Consider the following 24,080-nt stretch of genomic DNA (forward strand, 5'->3'; position numbering starts at 1 on the left):
ACTGCCACCACTTCTATCCATCTTTTTAGTTCATGCTGCAGGCTTTTAGGAGTAGTACACACAGACTGACCTGTAGCTACAATGATCTTATTACAACAGGCATACATACCACACTGTGTTGGCCCATATCACAAAGGGACATTTTACAGTTACTGGCATTTAGGTGTAACAAGGATAAATTACAACAACTCTATGTACAGGGCAGAACTAATGTGCAATGGAACCCTAGGCACTGCTTACTGTTTCAGCCTCCGCCAAAAAAAAACAAAAAAACACACCTTCCAGAGTTTCCCCCATGTTGGGCTTCCCACTTATGCACAATACTTTTTTTTCTTCCATTTCTCACGTTTTACCTTTTTTCTTCAGCTTTTTCAAGAAGCCATAACTTTATATATGCTATAAAGTGCTTTTTAAGTTTATTTTTACCCAATGATGGCTTGAACAGAAATGATGATTAAGGAAAGAAATTCAGTGTTGCTGTTCAGCTTTAGTTTTCCTTCCGTCTTTTCAATATACTTTCTTGACCAAGACAGCACAGTAATAACCATTTAGGAAATAACTCAATTAAGCCGGTGCCCCCAGAAGCTAGAGCATTTCCCAACCTTTTAATCCAAAAGTAGCCTAAACAAAAATCGTGAGTAAGAAAAAAGAATTTCAGTCTTATTTTTTTCTTTCAATGAAGACAAGTTGTATCCAAGGCTTAAAATTCAAAGCTGACAAAAATAGTAGCTCAAAATAAATTAACAAGTCAATTGTTGTGAGGATACACAGAACATGTACGGGAATACTGCCTGCCTCCCTAATCCTCGCAAAAAGACAGTCACTGCCTATGCAACCCTCTGGTGTTAGATTGGGATGAAAGCAGAGGTTCAAATGGCCACAGTCATATATTTCAAGTGACTTCTGAAATACATATACATAGCATGCCTACTTACTCTTTGATCCTAACCCCCAAAGGCAACCAGCTGTATATGTGCCTGATGTTTGATTGTGAGGAAAGTGAAAATAAATAATGATTGCAATAATGTATTCTACTTTGCTGCTACCAGGCAGTACACTGCCCCTACAGGAGCTAAAGTAACTGTCTTTGTATACCTCTGAGGTCTGTTAGAAACGTAAAGGAAATGATAACTACACAATCCCCAGCACCCTCATAACTAGGGTTACCACCTGTCCCACTTTGCAAGGGACAGCCCCTCTTTTGGCAGATGTGTCCTGTGAAAAAATTTAAAAAATGGCAAATGTCCTGAGATTTTAGGACAAAAGTATCTCCTAAGTTTTTTTAATAGTTGTATAAAACAGTCATTTTTTTATCTGAAACACCTAAATGTTATATGAAATAACATAAGCAACTCAAATGCTACAAGAATAAGCATTTATTTTGGCAAAAAAAGTGAAGTTCTGTCATTTGTGCTGGTCAGGGGTATGTTTTGTCCTGCAAAATCTAACATTTCTACAAAAAATGTCCCACTTTGGGCATTTGAAAAGGTGGCAACCCTACACATAACCTCCGGTAAATTTCTGTACACAAGCATCTGAGCAGGGATGTTTTAGAATGTTTGTGGTTGAGGACAAAGGCTATTATCAGTTTTATCCCAACAGGGTCATATCATAACTCCATTCAGGCTAAAGAGTGCAATCAGAAAATTAAAGCATTTTTTTCTCGTCATTTTTCCTCAACCAAAAACAGCTTTTTTGGAGTCCCCACAGTCAAGGATGATTAAGGGAGCCTCCTGTATCCATTTATACAGTTTAGGGATTGGGGGCAACTAGATTCCTAGAAGATCTAAGTGTCTGAATGCTCTGTGATATATTTTATGCTTTACTTTTGAAATATAATCACTTGTTAGTTACATTTTTATTGATACCCTGAAGAATAATGTGTGCTTCCCGGCATTATTGGATATGTGCATTGATGAAAATCTGTCATATTTTTTACACACACACACACACACACACACACACACACACACACACACACACACACACACACACACACACACACACCACAGCAATGCTAATTTTGTACTTATTTCAGCAAGTACATCGTACAACACTAGTACTACTACACAAGATCAGTGACTGCGTTTAGCAGTCATCAAACAGCAACATGGCTAAGTCACTTTTATTTACCTCAGTGAGGAGTAAATTAATACCTATCACTATCCCTGATTTCACAGATATTCCTGATTTTGTCTCATAATTTTGCTCTGTTACAATAAATTCAGTCATCAGATTTTTATACTTATTGTCTAAAAATGCATGTGGATGCAAAATGTGTTATTATAGTAACTTTTTAAATGAATTAGAGTAATATATAAAATGTGTTCCTCATTTTGAGACTTTATTATGCTATTATTTTTATCACTGAACAGAATTATTCAGCAAAAATGTTGAGAGCTACAGTATCAGTCGTTCTGCCAGTATGTATAAAAACCTTGAAAGAGAAACCGTTTCTGAAGATTAGAAGCATCAGCTCTTAAACTCCACAGTTTGCAATGAGATTGGTCACCCCGGGCTGCTGATCTCTGCAGTGCTTACTTTGCTTATGTTCATTACAGCTTTGTCCTAACAGGGTCATATCACAGTCCTGTTCAGGTTAAAGAGTATAACTGAAACTTAATACATTTTTTCTCCTCATTTTTCCCCAACCAACAGCAGTTTTTGTGGGGCCCCCACACAGTCATTGATGATTAAGGGGCCCCCTCCAGCCACAGTTATTGCAGGTACCTAAAACTGGCTATTTTGTTAATTTTAGTGAAGAGGATGTCCACCATCACGGCTTAACCTAGGCCGGGGCATTATGTCATTGGTAAAATATTTAATGAAATTGTAAAGCTTGTTACTTGACAAAATACTGTTACTATAACTAAAGATGTTTGAATTTTGAAGGAGATAAATATGAGTTATTATTACTTACCTGCTTTATTAAGTATACAAGATTGCTGTACTAGCTTTTGTTGGTTTGACAGACATGTTACAAAATATCAAGATAAGATAACTTGCTGTGGTTAGAGGCCTCCCCAGGACCTGGGGGGCCCCCCGGCGACCACAGGGTTTGCTGGTGCCTAAAACCGGCTATGGTACCAGACCACGGACATGTTGTCCGACTGGACAGCAATCGTTCCGGATGGAAGAAGCAGATGAAAAGCTTGCAATGCCAACAGCACCACTCTTAACTCCAGGACATTGATATGCAAATTGACCTCTACATTGGACCACGTGCCTTGGACTGACTTTCCCTGGAAGTGGCCCCCCCACCCCATCAGGGAAGCATCCGTGGTCACCGTGGCAGCGGGCTGTGGAACCTGGAAGGGATGACACCAAAGATTTTCATCTGTATTCATCCACCAGAGGAGATCTTGTTTGCAAATGTTGGTGATGAGGATCTTTGAGCTCAGGGGGTAGAGATTGGGTATCCACTGGGCCTGAAGGAGCCATTGTAGTAATCGCATGTGTAGTCTGGCTAAGGGAACTATGGGGATGGCTGCAGCCATAGATCCCAAGGCTTGAAGAATCTCCCTTGCAGACACCTTGCTTTGACAGAGTATCACCTGAACTTGTGCCCTGAGTCTCTGAAGCCTGTGGAGAGGAAGTGAGATTAGGCTTGACTGCATGTTGAATACTGCCCCTATGAATTCCAGTTGTCGTGATGGTTGAAGGTTTGATTTCTCCCAGTGTATGGTGATGCCTAATGATGCCACTAGAGCCAATGTGTAGCAGAGGGCCCTGACCAGAAGACGATTGGTGGGGGTGGAGAGGAGCCAATCGTCTATATATGGAAACACCTGGAGTCCCTGAAGTCTCAGATGAACTGTTACCACTGCAAGACATTTCATGAACATTCTGGGGGCTGTCGAAATGCAAGGCTCTGAAATGATAGTGATTGGCTCCCAACCAGAAGCGAAGGAGGCTCCTGGAGTGCTTGTCCATCTTGATATGGTAATATGCATCTCGGAGATCTAATGAGCACATCCACACACCCTCTCGCAGAAAGGGGAGGATGGATTGAATCATGACCATGTAGAACTTGGTCTGAACTACTGATTTGTTTAACTGACTGAGATCCAGAATGGGCCTCCAGTCTTGTTTTCTTTGGCACCAAAAAGAATCTTGAGTAGAACCCTGATCCACACTGATCTGAGGGGACCTGTTGGATGGCTCATTTTTGAAGTAGCTTTCCTATTTCGGAAGCTGCCTCCTCCCTTTGACTGGGTGGAACATCAGGAAGGGATTTTGGAGGTCCTGGATAGGATATTAGTGGAATATGCTAGCTCTGGTAATGATTCTCTGCACCCACTGATCGTTCGTAATGGATAGCCAGGCAGCTTGGTGCAGAGAGAAATGCGCTCTGACTGCTTCCAGAGGAAAGCAATCGGGCAGCGCTTCAGGAGTGCTGATATGGTCTACCTGAGATGGAATCTCTGGAGCCCTGGTTCCAAGGACCCCCTCTGCCCTGAAAAGGACATCTTCCATTATTGGAAACCCCTCTGCCTCTGGAAGAATCCTCTCCATCTGCGTCTCGGAAAGGACCTTGAGACTTCTTGTGCTACATCTTTCCGCTCCTCTGATTCCTGTAGAAAGAAAGCTGAAGTTTGGAAAAGCATAGGCCAAAGGCAGACAAGGTCTTCCCGTCTTGCTCACACCTGGCTAGTATATCCTTGACCTTAGTACCAAAAAGAGCCGAAGGCTCGATAGGGGCATTTATAAAGAAAGACTTGAAGGAGTCCACAAGGTCACAGATGCGCATCTAGACATGACGTCTCATGACTATGCCTGCACCCGAAGCTCTAGATGCTCCTTCGGTTGCATGTGACAGCAACCTCATGGATGAATTAGATATGGATTCTAGGGTGGCAAGTTGGGAAGCAACTTTATCTCATGCTCCATCTGATACTTGACCAGTGAGGGTTCTGGAGAGTTTGGAGATAAGATCTCTCTGGAGCCTCGTAAAATGTGCCAGAAAGTTCAGAGACCTAACCGCGAAGGTCGCTGATGCAAAGACTCACTTCCCTAACCTGTCCACTGCCCGGGACTCTGTTGGACGGGTGAACAGCAGGACGCTCTTCTGCAAGGTCCTTTTTCGTGGCAGCCGCCACCACCATAACATCTACTGGCAAGCATTTGGACCAATGGGGTTGATCCTCTGGAGGGGAGAGTACTTTGTCTGATCTCCTGGGGATGGCCTCAATGGAGTCGGGGTTCTTCCAAGCCCATTGCACGATGAGTTTAACCAACTCATCGGCGGGGGGGGGGTCACCCAAAAAGTAGAGGGTCGAGAGCGAAAGGCCTACAGGCAGAAGGGGTGAGGTCTTCCAATCACTCCTATGTTTCAAGATTTCCATGATGTCCCCGAAGGAGACATCATCAGGGGGTGACCATGGGAACCCTTCTCCATCATCATAGTCCATATCCTCTGTGAGGAACTCCTCTGGAGAGTCCATGCGTTTCCTCTTACACACCCATTTCCGAGGGGGTTCTTCTGTGGGAGCATCCAAAGAAGACTCAGAAAGTGAAATGCCCTGGACAGGGTTCTTCTGGGCCTTGCACTCTCAGAGTCCTGGAGGGGTGGCCTTTGACAGCTGCGGCTCAGAGGGAACTGGGGGAATAACCAACTGTGGAGGGTTGCTAGCAGCAAATGCCCTCTTCATCCCCAGAAAGTGGGCCCACCTGAAGAGGAATGGGAGCCCGGAACCGGGGTCACACCCCGTTCCAGATGGTCCACCCCCGGGGAAGGAGCCTCAATTAAGCTCAGAGTGGTACACACCCTCTGATCCGAAGTCCGGGCTGACACAACCGTCAGAACCGACACTGGAACCGGGGGCTCCAGAGGGTGGGTTCTGATGGAACCGGCACCCAAAGGGATCTCAGAGCCTCAGACAGAGTTGTTGTCAGCACCAAGGAAGGAATTCCTCTAGTAAAAGTTGGATAGATGAGCCTTGGAACCAAGGGGTCCAAGGGAGGAGAGTAAGTAGGGGTTGCTGAAGAAATAGACCCAATGCCAGGAGTGGGATAGGGTCTAGGCGGATTTGAGATTCCCGTAGCAGTCAGCAGCTGATCAAAAAGGCGCACCACATCCAATTCAGAAAGGCTCCTGGTGGATCTCACCGAAGCACCTGAGGAGGAGTCAGGCTGGTCCAAAAAGGGGCTGCAGGCTTGTCCGGCAAACAAGTCCATATTGGATGAGTATCGGGTCCGTGGTGTGTCACAGAATGGCACTGAAGATTCCAATTTTGCAACAGGTAATAAAGGTATGGTTGGAGCCATGAATGGGCTCGGAGCAGTAATCACTATAGGGGTGGATGACAGGAATGGTTCCGAGGTAGTTGTCAGAGCCAATATCAGAGTCGAAACGGGCGAGGTCAGTGCCGATAAAGAAGTCCATACATTGGTCAGTACTGAGGCCGAAGGCAGTGCTGTAATTGTTGGTGCCTAGGTGAGCGTTGATGAGGCTACCTTGGTAAACTTCATTGGAGCCGAGCTCGGAGCTGATGTGGCAGTCGGCACAGAGGAGGCAGGACAGTGTTCAGAAGAGGACTTATGGGCCTTGGCTTGTGACCCTTACCTCTATCACCAGCCAGTGAAGAGGGGTCTGATTGAGGATGTTTCTTGCCCAAAGGAGGGGGTGAGACCTCTGTCACAGAAATGGCCTCCGGAAAAGGCTTAGCAAGCAGGCCCTTTAAAATAAGTTTGTTACGACGTTCATTCAGTGTCTGCTGACTGAAACTAGCACAGATATCACACGGCGGTTTCGCCGACAAATGCGGAATCCCTAAACAGTATACACATTCTTCATGGAGGTTACTATTCAGCAGTTTACCACTGCAAGAAGAGCAGTGTTTAAACCCCATAGTTCCCTTCTTTTCAGACATCCCAGAACACACACTCACACACAAGGGAAAGAGAGAGGAAAGAGAGGAAATGAAGGAGAGAGAAAGCAAATACTAGCCATGGTAACAACATACCGTAAAGGTAGAAAGTTAGAAGTACCAAGAAATTACCAACAATGGTAAGAGAGAGATACCTGTGGGTAGAGCTGAAGCAATATAGAATAACAAGAACAAGTTATAAAAGGAGAAAAAACTTTTTCTAACCAGTAAATATATCTGAAAAAAGCACTTAGCTGGAGAGCTCAGGGAAATGCTGCTATATGGCTGCGTGGCAAACGAGATATGAGGTAACTGAGCAAAGGGCATTGTGGGTAGCAGCTTAGCTTGAGAGTTTTTGGTGCACGCAAGCTTGGTATAAGGCCGACTCGGTTCCGAGGGCTCTGAACCAAACCCATCAGTGATGAACAGGAAGAAGATTAACAACTTCAGATTGCTGGCTTTATTTTCTGAGTAAGATAAGGGAAATGACCCAAAGCAATATGATGCCAAAATTTATGTGGTTTCATTTTATACTTTATTATAATTTTATATAATTTAGATGTAATATTATAATTATTTGACTTAGTATATAAAATTACATATAAGTAAGTTATTAATTTAGGTTTATCTTTAAAAGAAGAATTACCAATTATTTTACAGAGATCTTGACAGTAAGTTAAAACACTTTGCAAGAATAGCCAATCTTGAGATAACAAATCAAATCAATTTATATCAGCCACATTCCTTGACTTGTCAAAAGCCTCTGACATGGTCAACCACAGCAAACTCAACAGAGTCCTTTCCTCCCTTAACATCAGTCATATTACTATCATCTGGTTTCAAAGCTACTTAGCAGATCATAAACAAGCTGTCCATTGGCAATAAACCCTCTCACAGCTCCTTGCAGTCACCATAGGGGTTCCACAAGGTTCCATCCTTGGACCCCTTCTATTTTCTCTCTACACCAATCAACTTCACTCTGCCACTCCCCATGCTACCATGATCCAATATGCCGATGACTTCACTTTGATCTATTCATCTTCTTCTCTCAACATCCTTCAAACCATCATCCAAGATTCTTTCTCATCTGTAGAAACCTGGCTAAAGGACTTCCACCTTATACTAAATCCCCAAAAAACTAAACTTCTGCTCTTCTGCCCACCCAGGAATACCTCTCCCTCTGTAGCCTTCCACATCTTCTCCAAAAACAAAACCATTTTCAGTCCAACTCCCCATACCAAAATGCTAGGGGTTGTAATTGACAATAACCTGAAATTTGATCTCCATGTAGACCAAACTATCAAAAAAGTACACAAGAAACTTGGTCTCCTATACAGGAACAACCAGTTTCTAACAAGTAGTACAAAAGTCACAATTGCCAGAATACACCTTCTATCAACACTCCTATATGCATCCCCAGTCTTAACCAGTCACCACAAAACAGACCTTGCCAAACTTGAAACTTGTTATAATAAAGTCTGCAAATTCACCATCAACACTTCCTACAAGTCTCATCATTGTCTGTCCCTCAAGAAACTTGAATGGCTTGAACTTCCTCAGCTCCTACACTTTAATCAACTAACTTTGGCTCTTAAAATACTCCACCACCCTGAAAACACCCCAGCACTCAAAGACGTCATTCAACCCTACTCTGCTTCAAGAACTCTCTAACAATAAACTTCTTCAAGTCACCAAAGCTAAAAACTAAGCTGGTGAATCCCTTTTCTCCAACTATACTTCCAAGCATTGGAACAACCTACCAAACTCTCTGGTGAACATTCCTTCAACTTTACAGCTTAGAAAACTCCTAAAAACCCACCTTGCAAACTCTTGGCTCTGTTCCTGCTGCTCCACAGGACAAGCTACTTTCCTACTCCACCTGCCTCATTAACCTATTTCTACCCACTTTCCTTAACTGTATAGGATCATTTTGTGAAGCATGTATGACTGTACACTACCTCTTATAAATAATTATGATGACCACTATAACTGTCTAACCAAATGTCTTTGCTTATTTGATGTGGTTATTGTTTTATATCTGTGAATTTCGATGTTACTACAAATGCTCTGTATATCTTATATTTACATGTTTCTATGTTACCTACTGTTTTATTGTTACATTGTACATTATTATTACATTTTTGTTATTATGCTAATTAATTGACTTGGAGCTCTTCTCCCCAGGCTTCCACTGAAAAAGGACACATGTCCAGCTGGGCTTTCCCAGTAAACAAATGTAAAATAAAATAAAATAAATCCATAAATAAAGTCTTTCATAATATACTGAATGTCCAATACTCTGTTGTCTTTAATGCAGTGTGGCCAGCAAATTAAATTATTGGTCTCCCGTGAAACAGAAAAGATGTTTTTATGTATTTTGTCATTTTTTTTGTAGTACTAAAAGTTATTAATAAATAAAACCAAATTTTAATGTCAACATTAGCATTAATAAATTTCATATAAAAATGTAAAGAATAAAGTTCATAGAGTTACATTTTGAAGGTTTAGTAATCTTGTATTGCACGATGAAACAAAGAACAAAAAATAATTTATTAGGATGTCCTTTAAAGGAATGTTTGGCTAAAGAATTATTCTCATTTAGTAATAAGGTTAAATGTAAAGTTTTCCAATTAGAAGTTTAACTTGAAGCTATCCATTTCCTGATGATTTTAAATATTGAAGCTTTAATGTAAGTTTGTATGTCTGGAAAATTTAACCCTCCTTGAATCCATGCTCAGGTATTGTGCATGAAAGCAATCCTATTTCTGTTGGCAAACCAAAGAAAGTTTAATACAAGTCTAGTTACGTACTTAATGAAGTGCTTATCAGGGAGCATAAATAAAGACTTGGCTATATATATTATTTTAGAGAGAAGAATTATTTTTATTAGTTGCAGCCTATCCTGAAAGGTGATAAATAGTTTATTCCATTTATCTATAAGAATTTTAATTGCACTTATAATATTATTGTTCTTAGATATTATAGTGTCTTCTATGGTGCTACTTAAGACAATACCTAGATAATCAAGTGAGTTTACTTGTTTCCCAGTAATGCGATCTTTACCAATTTCTATTGTTCTCTTTTTATTTAGTAACAGATATTTTAGATTTTAGATTAGTACAATGAAGTCCAGAAACTGACAACGTTTTTTATTGAAAATTCTGACTCTGCTAGGGGTACTTTTGAATTATATAATGTTAGTAAAACATCATCTGCAAATAACATTATTTTAGAGCTATACTGATTATATATTTCACTGCCATCAATCTTTGGATTATTTTTTGTTGATATAGCAAAACTTTCAATGGCAAGTGCAAACAGAACAGGAGACATGGAACAGCCCTGTTTGGTACCTTTAATTAAAGGAATAGATTCAGAATTAAAGGGAACTAGCTTAACATAGACTAAATTATGTTTATATATATTTTAAGAGGGAAATGAAGAAAGAAGGAAAATCAAAAAGATTTAAAACATTAAATAAGAAATTCCAGTTTAAAAAGCCAAAGATTTTTCAATTTCTATGCCAATTATCAGAGTTTCTTCATTGCTTCTATTCGGGAATTCAATAAGAGTGAGTATTCTTCTGATATTATCATGGGTTTCTCTACTATATATAAATCCTGATTGATCTTTGTTAATTATATGGGAGAGTGGAACTTTAATTCTGTCATAAAAGATGGACATAAAATCTTGTAATTATTATTTAAAAGAGAAATAGGTCTAGAAGAATTACAGTACGGAAGATCCCAGTTATCTTTGAGAATGGGGGTAATTAACAAATATCTCCAAGCTGGAGGAATGTTACCTTGTGACTAAGTTCAATTAAAGTCTTATAAAAACGAGAGGTAATGAAGGAAGGAAGAAGTTTATATATTTATGTTAATTATGCCATCCATTCCTGGTGCTTTGTTAGATTTAAAAATTTTAATCGTGTTTGTAACTTCCTTGTGCATATTTTGATTAAAGATCTGTTTTTAACTTTTTTGGGATTTTCCTGATATTAGAGGAAGATGGGTGCAAATTTGAGAAATTGACTTCAAAGTTAGTAAGATTGTTGTGATCTGTATAATGATATTTAAAGGCATCAAGAATATCTCCTATGTCAGATAATTTTTCTTTGTATCATCATGCAATAATTTTACAATATTATTAGACTAAGAATGCATTCCCATTGATAACTTATTCATGTCTTTGGATGATATAGCATAACAGTTCAAATTTTTTTCAATGCTATATTTGATTTATGTGATAATATATTAAGATATTTCTTATTTAACTCTTCTATTTTCTTCTTGTCATCAGGAAAACTTCTGGAAGCACTAGATTTAGCTAATATAAGCTAAGATTGAATATATTAATAATTCTGAGTCCCATTTTTTAAGTTTATTTCTGAACCATGAGAGTATTTTACCATAAATGTAAGCTTTTAAAGCATCTCAAATAATGGCAATGTTAACTTCTGATGTATAATTTGTTTTAAGAAAAAATGTAATTCCGAGATAAGCCAAGGTTTGAATTCTTTAATTTTTGTTACCTAAGATGGAATTTTGGTTATGTGATTTAATCTTTTATAATCAGTTTGAAACTTGAGAATAAGGGAATTATGATCAGATATAGAACAAGGGTATATAGTAAAATGTGAAACTTTTAAGAATAAATCACGAGAGACTAATATTCTGCCTCTTCTAGTCTGGGTACCAAATCTATGATCTTGATGTGAAAGCTTTAATGAATTAATGTCCTTTATATTAAATATATCAAGTAGATCCATTAAAAAAAAAAAGTTGCAGTGGAAGTGAGTCTTAGTGGTTTTTGTTAGTGGTGTCTGAATTGTCTAAAATACAATTAAAGTCTCCACCTAATATTATATTACCCTTATAAGTGTTTGTGATAAAAATCTAGATTTTTTAGCAGAATTTACCCCCATGTCAGGGAACCAATAGAGGTTTACCAGGGTCAATCTCCTATTACTGAATTTTAAGATAATGAGAGAGGAGTCCCTCTTGGTCTTCATATTTGTAAATAATTTGGGGATTAATGATATTTTTCTTGCAAAACGTCATTACTCCCAAGTCTTAGTTTGATAGGAGGAATAAGCAAATAATTTCTAGGATTCCAAATATCTCTTTCAGATGTTTTGAAGTGAGTTTCTTAAAGAAAGCCTACTTGTGCTTAATTAGTGTTCAAATAGCTTAGCAAATTTGATCTTTTCCTTTGATTATTTAAACCATCAGTGTTTAAAGATAGTAAAGTTAATTTCATAAATGTATATAAAGAGATTCATAATGTTACTATTATTTAATACTGATTCCCAACAACCCTCTCCTTCACTTAGTGAAAAATGTGTGCTTAAAAATTAAATAGTACAAACAATATAGCATTCTTTATACACAGGAAATGAAAGATTTCTGTTTCAGGCCTAAGAAGAAAACTCAAAAGGTAATGTACAAAACATATTATCAAGAGAAATGTAGAAACACAATATCAAACATTTAATTATCAAAATTCCTAGTCTAATAGATAGATAGTGATCTATCAAATTACCCTCCATAACCGACCAAAAAAATGCCAAGATGAGATCTACTGATGTTACATGCATAAGGGAGACTGTATTTAAATGAATGAAACAGAGAAGAAGAAAAAACTGCTCAATCAAGTGAATATTAAAGTTAATATAACCACATTAAAGAAAACCTGAACTTTGGACATAATAAATAGAATTATAAAGCGTCCATTGATAGTATTCCAAACCAACAGCAAAATAAAGTATGAAAAATATGAATTTTAAGTGTAATTACATAAGATATCATAGTAATAACTAACATCATTAAACACTAATCAAATAAGAAAATTATTTATAATAAGCACACAGAGTAACCTTACAGTTTTCAAATCATAACATATATCTGAGAATTAGGTTAATAAATTTATAAACAAAGATGTCATTTACAGATGTAATATGAATATAACATTTTCAAATAATCCTTTGACATTGCTCACCATATGGCACTATTGCAGTATTAGAATAAATAGAAGGCATACCAGAGACAACTATCTGAGATATGGACTCCATTTCACAACAAAATGCTGCCAGAATCTTATATTCAAAAGATTTAAATCTCACAATCTATACTATCTACAGATATGAGTGTTACAAACAACCAACAATTTAGTAAATGTGAGTGAGCATAACTCAGTCACCAATTATGTGATAACAGTAAACTAATAATAGTGCCACTATGTTTCTCGAGATTAAGTAACATAAGAATCAAAGGGCAAATCAGTAATTCAGAAGTCTGAGAAAATTGACAATAGCTCAATTTTAATCCAATCAAAAACATATTTTTGGCAATCCTATATTAATTAAGAGTAAATCTTATAAGCCATAAACCATGACATAGAAGAAACTTATTACTGACTATATTCTAGCAATGAAGTCTTATCCAGGCTATATGCTTCACTAAAATTGCAAACTTGCAGTTGGAAATTTCTAATAAGAATTTAACATTTTAATGAACGACCATAAAAAGCAACACTAAAATGTGGTAAGTTTAGTCTAAAACTCCACTGAAAATGAGATTTTAAGTAATAAGAATTGCATGTATCTAAAAAACACATAAATGTATATGTTTTGTAAAGAAGATATATAGCCAGATACCAATTCTGTTATACCTGGTATGGTTAAGTGTGTATTACTTCTTAATGTTATAAAATTAAAGAAGCTGTCAGTCAAGATAAAGAGGACAGTTACATTTCAGAGAAGGTGAAAGGAATGTAATGGTCAGACAAATCTAGCAGTGCTAAATATTCATGGAAAGGGAAGACCACCACATAAATCTCAGAAACATATTAATCGAGTGCTTCTGCAAAAAAAAAAAAAAAACACTAATACTAATAATATTTTCTGCAGTAGACCATCTGACAAAGGTATGCCTCCATAATGACCAATCAGACAATTTAGATGTATGATAAATAATATGTATAAACATAACATTCAAAAGAAAGGAACTTGTTTTTCTTAAGACTTCCAATCTGGATGGTTAAATGCATCCCTGGCAAGTATATTCCTCATCAAACTTGTCCAACCTGAAAAAGACACTAACATTTCCAGGTTTTTATGGTCCACAGATGTTTACATGAATCAGACAACTAATAAATAATGCCATTTGATGCTCCTGCCAGACAGCTTCTATTGAAACAGTGTCAGTCTACAGCTGTTAAGATGCATATATGCCCAACAAAAAGACAAAAGTGTCATTTGTAGTATCTGCAACCTCAAAATAAAATGTGTTTCTTTACATTTGTTTACTGGGAAATTCCAACTTTTTATCTCTCATTCTTGTTATGACTAGCTACCTTTAAAAAGGCCTTGAAACCCTATATCACGTGAACACCATCTGCACAAATTTAAAAATTAAATAACATTAATATGCAAATAATAGCTAATTTATAAGAAAAGCAAATTATGGTTGAAAAATATATCTCAGACCAATTTGCATTCATGAATTGTAGTAGTAGAACATTTCCCTAGTCAGCATGGTTTGAAAGCTGATACACATTAAAGAATTCTATTGTGTACTTGAAGTATATTATGTGTTGCAGAGTGTGAAGCTTTACTCACCGATTATTTGATGAGAAAAGGATACATGTTTACTTAACTAACTACCTTACAAACAACTGCAGGCATCAATATCATCCATGTAGCGATCAGTTAAAAAAACAATAGCAAAAAACGCTAACTCACCCTCAAAACTGCAATGGATTGTATGTGGACGTGTAGGGGAAGAGGAAATTGGTTTGGACGGTCTAAAACAGGAAACAAACCAGTCTAAAAGTTCCCACAACTCCCTAGAGAGCATAGCTATGAATGGTTAGCGGCGATGTCTACAGGCATAAACAAAGGAATTCATCTCTGCAGTGCCTCACAGAGTGGCTTGAGAAGAAAGAAAAAGCTTCACTTCAATTGTCCAAGGCAAATATTAAAAAAAAAGAAAAAGAAAGGGGTCTAATTACTGAGTCTACAAGGGAGATTAGCAACAAGCAGCCAAGCACATAACCCAAAGCTAGGTAACTAGTAATCATTAATAACACCTAAAGGCAGTACTAATACACATAATAACCATAAATAAAGGACATCATTTAGTAAAAGGATGAGACACAGTACCACAGCATAGTATTAACAGTTTGTAAATACGGAAAGAAACGTGTACTGAACTACAGTAATTCATACCTGTATCAGCAAAACAGCCTTCCTAATCAGAGTTAATTACAATAAACTATTCATTTCAATAATAAAAAAAAGTTTATAAAGGTTACCTGAGGAGCAAGATGTGAAAGCTCCGTGTGTGGGGTTTATTAATATTAGTTAACTTTTCAGGCTGCATAATTTGGATATTGAACAAACAATGAAATACTTGAACTTGTATATGAATAATAAAATGGAGAACAATGTTGAGGTTAGATGAAACAAAACATCATTATTACATTAGTATATCAGAGTCATTTGGATGTTGATACTTTGAGAGATTCAGACTTTATTGATAGCAGTAAATTCTTTAGTTTCTTCTTTTTTAAGTCAATCCAAGGGTTCTTGTCTGAAGATCTTTTAAATGAAGGGGATGACCCCTTCATATCTTCTGGAATAATAATTATGTAGTTGTTGATGTTGATGTTGATGTAAGAAGAAATTTCCTGTAAGTTATTGAAAGTTCTTACTTTGTTGGACAGGTGAATTTTAATTCTAGCTGAATAAATAATTTCAGCTTTCATGTTATTTTGTTTTAGCAGTTTAACAAGAAGCCAGCATTTTTTTTTCTCATGTCCAAACTTTAGTGGAATAATCATTACCAATTCTGATTGGATTTTGTTTAAACTTCAGAGGGGCTTTTCTCCAAGCAGTTTTAAGTACAAGTTCTGTATCTGTGTAAGATATAAACTTTATTAGTGTGGATCTTGTTGGTGACAAGGATGATACTGCTACTGGCTTCCCTATAGCTCTATGAGCTCTTTCTAAGTCCAAAATCTCCAGTATCCAGGAATTTAGAAAGGAAATAATGTCCACACCTTCAGTTTTTTTTCAGGAAGACCAAAATTCTAATATTACACCTTCTTTCTCTATTTTCCAAATCATCAATTTTGTTAAGGAGCCTTGTGTTTTGTTTATGAAGAAAGTCAGTTTATGATTCTTCATCTTTAAGTCTTCCATCTATATCATTTAATGAAGTTTCAATGTCTGATATTTTAGTTTGATGTTGCTGAAGGAGTTCTTTAAAGACATCAGTTTGTTTTAAGCAATTCTCTCTAAGGTTTTCCAGGTTTTATTGAAAGCCATTCATTTTCAGGGACAGTTCTTGTAGAGTAGAAGTTACTCGCTGCAAGTCTTTTTTCCGGGAGTGTATCAGAGTGAGAGAGCTTGGAGCTGTTCATTTTTTCTTGATGAAATAGACTATAATAAAATTTGACAGGAAAATTGTTGAATAGATCCACAGAAATTAGTAAAAATAAAAGACTATGCTGCTATTAATAAGATCTGATAAGTTTTGTTACAAAATCCAAATTATATTCCTGTTTTTTTTGGGGGGGGGGTTTTAGAATAGTTTGTAGAGCTGTAAAAGTTTCCTGCTTTTAGTTGGCCATCTTGGCTCCACCCCACAACCTGCTCCTTTTTGTAAATTCTTATATCTGAAGTAGTTTACTTAATTTGGTCTTCAACCTGTGGGATACCGGATCCGAGCCGGCAACCTTACTAGCATCTGCTCTGAGCTCCAAGCTCCTCCCCTTACCCATAATACACGTCCACTACCTTCCAACCCCCAGATCTCGTTTGCCACAGCTAGCTGAAGCATCGTGATCTCCAGAGCTCCAGGTTGTAAGTGAGTGTAAACTCTTTCAAAAAGTCTCTTTTTTTCTCTTTTAACTTTAGGTTGTAATAGTGTAGGTTCTCCTTTCTCCTCAGAAACAAACAAAGGCCAGCAATACGGTTCCAAAGGCTTTATTGGAATAAAGTAGGTGTCACAAAAACACCATAATACTCTCACAACAGCAATAATGAACGAAACCTCAAACTAGTTTCGGTAAGGCACCTTCTTCAGTGAGGACAAATAACAAGACATACTCCATTAAACACACTCCATATTTATGTATATCCATAGCCAATAACAAATGGCTTTCACTTAACTCATAATATGTTATTTAAAGTGTGCAAAACATTATTAAATAAAATGCATTTCCCATGATGATTCATTATTCAGAAAAGAATACTGTCAATATTATAAACATTGAAAAGTCAAAAGAGAAATATGTATAACAATATCATATTGGAAAGAAATATATATGAAATATATATGAAAATAGTGCCAAGGACTAACATGTGTAATGCCATAGTTATGTATAAAATAAATTATAAATGGTCATTTAGTCCAGGTGGGAATAAGGCTCCCAAATGAATGATCCAATATTTTTCTTTGTTACTAAGAATACTTTGCCAACCCAGCTGATTTTGTCTATTCCCCTGTACCTTATCAATGACTGTAAACATAAATTTGGCAGATTGATGTTTGATGGAATGTTGGTACAAGGCATTACTGATTTTATGATTCCGAATATCACTACGATGTTCACCTATTCGAATTCTTAAAGAGCGTGAAGTTTTACCTACATAGAAAGCATGACAATGGCATGTAGCCAAATAAATCACCCAACTAGATGAACAATTAGCAAAGATACGAGTATCAAATATCTTGCTAGTATTTGCACTAGAAAATTGTTTAATTTTATTAACATTTCCACAAGAAGAACAATGACCACAAGGAAACGTCCCCAATAATTCATCACCAGTAATGGTAAGTTGTCTATATGTGGCACCCCCACTATCCCGATGTTTGTAGTGGGAAAATAGCATGCCTAAATTTTTGCCCCTTCTGTAGGAAATAGAACATTGTTCAGTCAATATATGATGAAGATGATCATTGGCCATAAGTATATTCCAATTATTGTTCAATGCATTTCTAATTAGTTGGTGATTTTTCCCAAAAGTAGTAATAAATCTGATCGTGTTGTCCATAACACCATCCTTCTTTTGATATCGTAAAAGATCCAATCTTTCATGTTGGTCTGTCCACACCCTTGCTCTAGAAATGTCCCTATATGAATAACCTCTATCCAAAAATCTCTTATTCAAATCCTGTTTAGCATCCTCATAATCCACCAGGGAAGAATTAATACGTTTTATGCGTAAATACTGTGATTTTGGAATATTGCGGATGGTGTGACGTGGGTGCATACTTGAAGAGTGGAGTAATGTGTTGAATTGTGGATATTTCCTATGTATTTTAGTATTCAGGGTATTGTCTTCATTACGATATATCGTAACATCCAAAAAATCAATAGTTGACTTATTATATGTTATCGAAAATTCAATACCCCAAATGTTATTATTCAAATGTTCAACAAATTCCAACAAATAATTTACATCCGCACGCCACACCATCCAACAATCATCAAGATAGCGTCTCCAAATGTCCATCTCAACCAAATAAATGTTATGCAGGGGATCGTAAATAAGACATTCTTCCAAGTATGCCATAAAAATATCGGCATATATTGGGGCAAAGGAGGCTCCCATAGCTGTACCTCTTAGTTGCCAATAACAATCACCCTGAAAGAAAAAAACATTCTTGTTGAGGACATGCTCGGACATGCATACTAATAAGGTGTTAAATCCTGGTGGATAGAGTTCAGCTTTTTGAAGCCAATAATCCAAAGCTTGTAGGCCTGCCCAGTGTGGAATACTAGTATACAAAGATTTCACATCTAAAGTACACATGATCCAATCAGGATCTAGTTGAGTATCAACAATGATATTAAGAAATTCAGTTGTATCCTGTATGCGGGCTCTGACCATAGACAATAAAGGCTTTAGATAAGATGTTAGAAACACAGATAGAGGTTCTGTAAGGGATCCATGTCCCGACACAATGGGTCTCCCTGGGGGAGTGGTAATAGATTTATGGATTTTAGGTAACAAATATAGAATTTGTTTCTGTGGATCATTAACTTGAAGATGTTGAGCAGTCTTCTGTGAAATGATTCCTTCTTGTACAGCCTGTTGAATAAACTAATCAATATCTTGTTTAAATCGAGGAGTAGGATCTACCCCCATGTGCATGTAGCACTTTGTATCAGACAATTGTTTTAGTCCTTCCTGTACATAATAGTCAGTGTTCAAAACCACCACTGCACCCCCTTTATCCGCTTGAATGATTACAATTTTGTGATTTAATCTTAATTCAGAGAGAGCTTGTCTCTCCAAAGAAGTAATGTTGTCCTGAGCTATGTTAGTATCAAACTGGGGAAAATTTAAGTCCCTCAATACTGCTTGTTGGAAAATCCCTACATTTTTATTCATGGGAGGTTGAAATGTTGATTTTTTAAAAATAAAATCAGTAGATCTTTGAGTAGAAGAATTATTCTGATCACTGAAAAAATTTTTTAGATTAAGTTTCCTACAAAATTCCAACACATCAACAGATACTGAATAATGATCAGAAAAAAGCTGGGAACAAAACCCAATCCTTTATTGAGAATACAGTGTTGTTCTTTAGTATATGTATAATCCGACAGATTTAAAACATTGTCAAATGGTTCAACTATTTATTCAATAGTGCCTGAACTAACCCTGTCATAGAATCTGTATTGATTTCTATTCTTGTGTTTCCTCCCCCCTCGGGATTGTCCAACATGTCTAAAGGGAACTTTGATTGAGTTTTCTTTTTAAGTGGTGATCGAACGCTGGTACCTCCCTCGCTGTCAGTGTAAGATGACTCCTCCCCTGATGTGCTGGTATAAGTTAGGTCATTTTGCTTCAAAATAGACCTAGGTCTTTTCTTTGATCTACCTGCACTCACCCCAGATCCTGAATCCTTGAATCGCACACTTCTTTGGACTTGAAAGGGTTGACCTCTCTCATAGTCATGTGTATCCCTAGAAAATTTTTTAAGTTTCCTTTCTTTCACCATATTGTCATAGGACGTCAATTCCTTAGACAACCGATCAACACAAACGGAATATTTGGCACTAGATTTGCAATTTTGGCATTCCGTACTTAAATCCTGGACCTCCCTGAGCAAGAGATCCACTGTTCTCTCATAATAATCTGATAGAATTTTTACAAATGCCATTGAACCCTTCCTTAGGGCATCATCCCATTCCTCTGTTAGCCTCTGTTCAGATCTGCCTACAAGAGGACGAAGCTTAATACGGAGACCTCTCTGTGCCAAATTTTTATGTAAATAGGCTTTAAACAACCTTAAGTGCCAGATATTAGCTCTGAGGCCTTTAAGGCCTTTTTCAAGCTTACGGAATGCCAAATCACAACCCCCCTCACTATTAGGGTTGTTTTTACTCAGGTTGTTGCTTGGGATATCTTCCAAGCCAAATATGGCTATATCTTCCCTATCAGCACACAACCCATGTAATATTTGATCCAAATCCATAGTAGTATCAATGTGTTGAACGGATGTACAAGGAAGAGGCCCTATATGGGGATACAATAGATTCAAGGGTAAGAGAAATGAGTAAGGAAGGTATATTATTGGTTAAGGTTATTAATCATATAACCCAATCATAAAACTGGTTTCATAAGTCATCCAATTGTAATATATAACAGACAGCAGGGGAACGGAGTCACTAAACCACTGTTCACAAATGTAATGATATTACATATAGCCTAAATGTACCTTCAAATATTGAATATCTATAAATTTGCAAACATATAACTGTATAGTAACACCTCACAGAAAATACATACACACATTAATGTAGCCTAAACCAAAGATATTGTCTCCCACCACATACCAATGGTCTACTAATAAAATATAGTCACAACATTGAATGACCCACAAAAAATATAGGGATAATTAGTTATACTGATGTTCAGCTGACATAATTAAACAAAATGTATTATGAAAAAAGGGTACTGGAACATATATGAAGCAAGTCACATGAAATTGTATAGATATTCCCATATAATCATAATATGGATAGCTGACAATACCTAATATATAATATAGCCTTATAATAGCAAAACAAGATTTACATACATAGTTGTTTCCGAACATAAAGTCAATCACAAGCCCATCTATATAGCATAAGTTCACTAATCGTGAACTAAGAATATATAGTGTGACCAAAATACAATTTGTGATTAACCCCCCAATGGATGTATAAAAAGTAGTTATAATAAATATCCAGCAAATAGTTGTTTGAAGTATGTATGTAAATACCTAAGTGATAGAAAAAGGGAATTATTGTAATCATCGAACAAATAGAAACACAAAGCCCAATAGGTCAGATATATATATGTATACAGTCCCAATATATGTATATTGAAAAGCAAAAGAATGTCAAAAGACAATTATATGTTCAATCAAAATATATCAAACATACATGTAACTTGAAGTATACAATAATAAATTCGAAAATCAAATCTACCTCCAACCTATATAGCTCTCACAATAAGAATAACCCTATGTCACTGTATGAGTTATTGTAAACTTCTTATAGTATTTTTGTCAAGCTAAAATGTCAGCTAACTACCTAATGTATTGGAAAAATCACCAATTCAGATATGCATATACGGATGTAAAAACAAAAAACACAAAATCTGTAACACACTTCTAAAGAGTCAGTACCCTAACTTTTTAAATTATCCCCATATGCATATAATCATGAGTCCATACAAATGAACAAAGATACATATATCATAAACATTAGCCCAAAAAGACTTAGTGTTCACATGTATCCAAGTCCCATAAGAGCGTATGTCCATAAGTAAACATAATGTAGATAGCGTAATGTATAACCAACGTTGTCCACATAAAAGAAAAAGAAAACGCTCCAAATGTTATAGTTCTCAATAAATGAAAAATATGTGAGTACACAGAAGCAGTTGTATAAATAGTCACCGTAACTCCGTATGCCTGATCTTCCTTTGTGGTGACGTCTCGCGATATAATAAGTTCACATATAAAGTTATAATCCACAAAAAATGACTAATGTTACAATCCTTGATATATAATCCAAAATTGTCCCAATCCAAAAGAAATCCTGTTGTTCGAATTGCGAGACAAGTCTAAAAGAGCGCACATTCCTTAGGATACACTTCTTCAGAAAAAAACGCCAATCCTACCGCTAAACATAGCGTTTTATTACTCTTCACAAAATGTTAAGTAGGCCCAATATATTTTATCAATAGCGTTTTGAAGAGTCCCCTTATTAGTGCCACTGCTATGAACAGCGTGTGTATCAGACGTAATAAAAAATGTGCAGTCCCTTGTAAGAAACATTCAATACACACTAGTTATATCCATAGGCGATATTATACCATCCAATATGATGAAGTGCACTTTTTTGTGATTATAAAAAGCACTGATATCTGTTACACACAGGGCACTATAGATACACAAAAAAATACCCAAAAGTATATAAACACAGTCACCCTTCCTTACGATCAACAACTGGGAAGCGCATAAAGAAAAAACCTTGATGAATGGAGTAAATCCAATATGTTAAAGGAGAGGAGTCATCTCGACCAACAGCCAGGGAACCAGCGCCAACAGCGAGGACAAACACGTCAGTAGCACACAAACCCACGCACGTTCAAGCTTGCACGGCCCAACATCATCTTCAGAAACAAACAAAGGCCAGCAATACGGTTCCAAAGGCTTTATTGGAATAAAGTAGGTGTCACAAAAACACCATAATACTCTCACAACAGCAATAACGAACGAAACCTCAAACTAGTTTCGGTAAGGCACCTTCTTCAGTGAGGACAAATAACAAGACATACTCCATTAAACACACTCCATATTTATGTATATCCATAGCCAATAACAAATGGCTTTCACTTAACTCATAATATGTTATTTAAAGTGTGCAAAACATTATTAAATAAAATGCATTTCCCATGATGATTCATTATTCAGAAAAGAATACTGTCAATATTATAAACATTGAAAAGTCAAAAGAGAAATATGTATAACAATATCATATTGGAAAGAAATATATATGAAATATATATGAAAATAGTGCCAAGGACTAACATGTGTAATGCCATAGTTATGTATAAAATAAATTATAAATGGTCATTTAGTCCAGGTGGGAATAAGGCTCCCAAATGAATGATCCAATATTTTTCTTTGTTACTAAGAATACTTTGCCAACCCAGCTGATTTTGTCTATTCCCCTGTACCTTATCAATGACTGTAAACATAAATTTGGCAGATCGACTTGTCTCGCAATTCGAACAACAGGATTTCTTTTGGATTGGGACAATTTTGGATGATATATCAAGGATTGTAACATTAGTCATTTTTTGTGGATTATAACTTTATATGTGAACTTATTATATCGCGAGACGTCACCACAAAGGAAGATCAGGCATACGGAGTTAAGGTGACTATTTATACAACTGCTTCTGTGTACTCACATATTTTTCATTTATTGAGAACTATAACATTTGGAGCGTTTTCTTTTTCTTTTATGTGGACAACGTTGGTTATACATTACGCTATCTACATTATGTTTACTTATGGACATACGCTCTTATGGGACTTGGATACATGTGAACACTAAGTCTTTTTGGACTAATGTTTATGATATATGTATCTTTGTTCATTTGTATGGACTCATGATTATATGCATATGGGGATAATTTAAAAAGTTAGGGTACTGACTCTTTAGAAGTGTGTTACAGATTTTGTGTTTTTTGTTTTTACATCCGTATATGCATATCTGAATTGGTGATTTTTCCAATACATTAGGTAGTTAGCTGACATTTTAGCTTGACAAAAATACTATAAGAAGTTTACAATAACTCATACAGTGACATAGGGTTATTCTTATTGTGAGAGCTATATAGGTTGGAGGTAGATTTGATTTTCGAATTTATTATTGTATATTTCAAGTTACATGTATGTTTGATATATTTTGATTGAACATATAATTGTCTTTTGACATTCTTTTGCTTTTCAATATACATATATTGGGACTGTATACATATATATATCTGACCTATTGGGCTTTGTGTTTCTATTTGTTCGATGATTACAATAATTCCCTTTTTCTGTCACTTAGGTATTTACATACATACTTCAAACAACTATTTGCTGGATATTTATTATAACTACTTTTTATACATCCATTGGGGGGTTA

At 36.4% G+C, this 24,080-nt stretch overlaps 1 protein-coding gene across 1 annotated transcript in view; it reads right to left on the bottom strand.

Annotated features, from left to right (window-relative positions):
- The window catches only part of LOC122810508 (polypeptide N-acetylgalactosaminyltransferase 18), a 1,713,820-nt gene that overhangs the window by 807,331 nt on the left and 882,409 nt on the right, over positions 1 to 24,080 (bottom strand). The window lies entirely within an intron of this gene.

Source organism: Protopterus annectens, chromosome 9.part0 (assembly GCF_019279795.1).
Source record: "Protopterus annectens isolate FY-2018-M chromosome 9.part0, PAN1.0, whole genome shotgun sequence".
Lineage (NCBI taxonomy): Eukaryota > Metazoa > Chordata > Ceratodontiformes > Protopteridae > Protopterus > Protopterus annectens.